We start from the raw sequence: 4,942 nt of genomic DNA, 5'->3' as shown, positions 1-4,942 counted from the left end.
GCAAGTGAGAGGAGGAAGTATAGAAGTGATTTCTTTCTTTTTTTTTTTGTTTTGGTTTTTAGATGGGTTGGTTATATAAAGTTTTGTATTTTTTTTTTTTTTGTCGTGTTAGTTTTACATCTATTTTCTTACTTTTTAATAGAACTGTAGTTGAGAACGGTGTGAGTTGGAAATGGAGTTTAGTAGCAACTGAAATTAGAACAAATGTAATACTCTCTCTCTCACTCCCACACATAGATGCACGCATACCTTGGAATATATGCTGACTGATCTAGCTTTCGTTTTTTTTTTTTTTTATTGATTAAGTATAGTAGTTTTGGCAACAAGAGGGAATGAGAGAGAAGAAAATGAAGAGAGGGAGAAAAAGAGAGAGAAGAGTAAAGGGAGAATATGAAAAAGACTCTTGCTAGAAAGAAAGGTCAACTGAGTAAAAGAGGACAAGAGTAATACTTCGTCATTGTCATACAGGTGAGCATGTTATAACTATTAGCATAATCATCATTAAAACATTCTTCTTCTTCTTAGTATTATTATTTTCAGGTGAGGAATGATTACCAGAAATGCTAAAGTGACAGATTAAAATGGTTTAGTGTAGTATTCCCTCTTAGCAGCACAGCCTTGCAAGCAATGTACTGGCGTCATGCATATAAAAAGGATGTCATTCATTTTAATTTAGAAATGAGTTTGGCAATCTGCATGAACGTTTGAATGCTGCACACTGGTTTTGAATTTAAAAGATTTTTTTGCTCAAACCAGCAAAAGTTCCATTGAGTAGTTGGTGGTGGAGGAACTAGATAGAACCTGGAGGAACTAGATAGAACCTGGAGGAACTAGATAGAACCTAGACTTAGGACATTTAGTTATGTCATTTTGGATTCTGGATTAAAATCACATCAAGGTTAAGAACTTTGCTTTTCATTCTCCAGGTGAAGATAAATTTTAAAAAATACAAGCACTGTTATTGATTAAATTTAGAAATTATTATTGTAATTATAACTATTGTTGTTTTTGTAAGAAGGACTTGTGTTCAATGTGTATAAATTTAAGGTCATGAGATTTCGGGAACCACAATTCTGCAACTCTGAAGGACTTTCTGAAGAATTAGAGAATATAAAACAAGTTTCCAATAGTAGCTTTAACCAACATAACATCTATAACAATAGGGAAAACATTTACACTAGCATATCATAGACCATCATCAGTTTTCAGCCAAATCCAGATACTTTGCTATCATAGTCATTATAATTAATATTATTATTATTATTAGTTTATACCCCTTGTGTGTGTGTGTGTGTGTGTGAGTGAGTGACAAATCAATATTTAATGTTAGTAAATTGTTATTTTCAAATTTTATTACTATTTCAATTATTATCATCATGGAAATTTGTGAAAAGAAACTTCTTAATAATTTCATAAATGAATAATATAATGAATCAAAAATGATAGATAAATTCTTAGTTTTTGTGTGTGAATATGCATCAGTATTTGGGTGTAGTCACTTCAAACAACATGTATTAATTAATGTCAAGAAATTAATTCTGAGAAATAATCTGAAATTATTGGTTTCCTGATGAATACTGTATTGCTAAATAATAATTAAGTATATTTTAAAACATAATTTTCACCCAATTTGTCCTATAAATATATGGCAGCCAAGTAATCTCACATATATAACTTTGTCCTACAATTGGCAATAGCTACTTAATGTCAGATATTTGTGTAAATTTGTCCAATAACATATATGAACCACAGATTATTCATGATAGTCATATATGTATAAATTTGTCCCATAAGTGTATAAAGTATATCCAATACTGATTGTCACTTAATAAAACTGAAGAGGAAAGATAAAGGTATGCAATGTTCTGACATTAAAAAAAATGCTATTTATTTAGGTAAGGTAAGTATGGTTGAGATGTTTACTTAGCCATCATGTAGTTTGGTGATAATATGCTATAATTTGTTAAGTGTTTTCTACCATAGTCTTGAGCCAATTCAACCCTTGTGAATGAAATAGGGTAGCTGAAATCTGTCCAGAAGATGATGAGATAGACTGTACCTGTTATTGGAAGGTAAAGCCTGATTTGATGCGATCATCTGAACTTTGGGTGCATTAAACATTTCTTGGAAGAACATTTAATTGCATAATTTCAGTACTGGGTTGGTACTTACTTTATCGACCCCAGAAAGAAGGAATTCAAAGTCAACCTCAGTAATATTTGAACTCAAATTGATGTAAAGGGATATAAATGAACACCATAAAGTACCAAATCCAAGATCAAACTGATTTTCTGTCAGTTTGTCTACTTGAAGAGCATGCAATTGTCTTTGTCACTCATACTGTGTCCCCACTCACCCATCTTTCCCAGGCTCTGCACTAACCATTATGCCCAGCCTTTTCTTGTCCTAGAATGTTGGCCCAGTGGAAATCACACCTGCACATGTTTTTTCCTTCAGCTGTTAACTTGCCACAGTTTAACTGAAACATTAACAGCATCAGTCTCACCGGTCTCAGAGGGTTTGCGAAGGTCATTAATACAGGACCATTTTCACCAGACTAAGCAAATACAAAATACTACTGATAGTAATTTACAGCCAGATGTTGAATGAATACGCAAAATATATAGTGTTTATATGGAATGTTCTAGTCTATTAAATCTTCTGCTTATGGCTGTACTTTCACAATGACATTCTCATCTCACAAACTAAACATATACATACACACTGCAATTATTTCATTTTAGAATTTTTTTTTTATAATTATCCATTCGTAATATTATTATTATTATTATTATGGCGACGTTTTAAACATTAAAAGAAAAAAATTTTGTATTAATCTGATACAATAAAATATTTTTAAGCTATTATTATTGTTAATATAAATTGGCACACGGTCACAAATTTGGAAAGGGAGACTCATGTAGTCATCAAGGTGATTTCTGTTTATTTTACTGTCTGTGGGGATGGCAACACATCACTCCACCCCATTCTTATAATGTACAAAATAATAATTAGAATTATTTTAAAATATTTTATTACAACAGATTAATACAAGCATGTATTTTCTTCTATTATTTAAAATTACCATTTATAAAGAGATCCATGTAATTATTATTAATGGGAATTTCAAATCTTAGAATTAGGAAATTTATAATTATGGTATTCTATACTAATAAAATATTGTCTAATTCCACCCTTTAAAAAAACAAAATTATCAATACTTAATCATTTGGAAGGGAATTGCAGACCAAGAATATGAGATGTTCATACATTCTTAAAGGAATGTCAATGATACAATTTAAAAGAACAAATCATATTACAGCATTTACCACAATGATGATAATGATGATGATGATGAAAAAAAATTCATGTTTCTTACAATGGGACGAGTGTGAAATGACAAGTGGTGATGCACATGCCGTTTAAAAAAAAAAAGACATGGAACTAAGAAGGTTTTAACTAGGAAATGAAACTTTGTTGCAGATTTAGTTTCTTGAAAAATATCTTCTAGTCTACAGTGTTTACTGTAAATAATAATAATAATGTTTCTACTATAGGCATAAGGTTTGAAATTTTAGAGGAAAAGTTAGTCAATTACATTGACGTTAGTGCTTGTCTGGTACTTATTTCATCGACCCTGAAAAGATGAAAGGCAAAGTTGACATCAAAGGAATTTAAATTCAGAATGTAAATCTGGAAGAAATGATACTAAGTATTTTGTCTGACATACTAATAATTTTGCCAGCTTGCTGCCCTCAATAATGGTTTCTGATTTTGGTACAAAGTCAATAGTTTCAAGGGGAAGATTTGATATCATCAATACTTGATTTGTACTCTATTTTATTGACCTCAAAAGGATGACAAGCAAAGTTTATCTTAGTGAGATTTGAATTCAGAATGTAAAGAGCTGGTACAAGTTGAGACTACTTCTTAATGAATATTTAACGTGTTAAGCATACTCCACTCCAATGATCTCAGCCGGATTAAAACACAGAATTTAAACACAAGGTGTATCTAAAAGTAGTAGGACAGTTTGGAACTACTTTACCATTCCTTTAGCATATGTAAGACTTACAGAATTTGACCTCAGGGGTTAGACAACTGGATCAAACAAGGCATTTTATACGACATCTTAATGATCCTGCCCATCCACTGCCCTTGGTGGTAATGATAAAACGGTAATATTAATAATAATAAATTTTTCCCTAATTTTGGCAAAAGGCCAGCAATTTTGAGAGAAGGGGGCAAGATGATTACAGCAACCCCAGTAGAATGTAAAGAGTCGAAAGAAATTTCACTAACCATTTTATCTGGTTCCCTAATGATTCCAGCATCTCACTGCTTTGATAATAATGGTTTCAAATTTTGCCACAAGGGTAGCCATTTTGGGAGACGAGATAAGTCGATTACATCAACTCTCGACGTTTCACTGGTACTTAATTTATTGACACAGAAAAAGTGAAAGGCAAAGTCAACCTCGGTGGGATTCAAACTCAGATCGTAGCGACGGAGGAATTACTGCCAAACATTTCATTCAGCATGCGAACAATTTTGCCAGCTCTAATAATAATAATAATAATAATTTCTTATAAATGCATGAAAATCCAAATGACTGAGTTTGTAACATGTCCTGAGAGAAAGAAAGAGAGAGAGAGAGGTAGAGAGAGAGAAAGAGGTAGAAAGAGAGAGAGAGAGAGGTAGAGAGAGAGAAAGAGGTAGAGAGAGAGAGAGGTAGAGGAGAGTAAGTGTGTGTAAAATTTCAAGTGAAATGACTAATGGGAAATCAAAATACCTGAATTGCAGATTTAGTTTTCCAACAAGAACTTTCTTACTATAAACCACTGCAGCCACAATAATAATAATAATAATAATAATAGCCAACAACAATGAAAATAATCATTATTAAATATTAAGTTCAGCAGCAGCATAAGAATCAGCAGAT

The sequence above is a fragment of the Octopus bimaculoides genome, chromosome 13, assembly GCF_001194135.2.
Source record: "Octopus bimaculoides isolate UCB-OBI-ISO-001 chromosome 13, ASM119413v2, whole genome shotgun sequence".
Classification (NCBI taxonomy): Eukaryota; Metazoa; Mollusca; class Cephalopoda; order Octopoda; family Octopodidae; genus Octopus; species Octopus bimaculoides.
The sequence above is the reverse complement of the archived record's forward strand: the minus strand, read 5'-3'. Positions refer to the sequence as shown.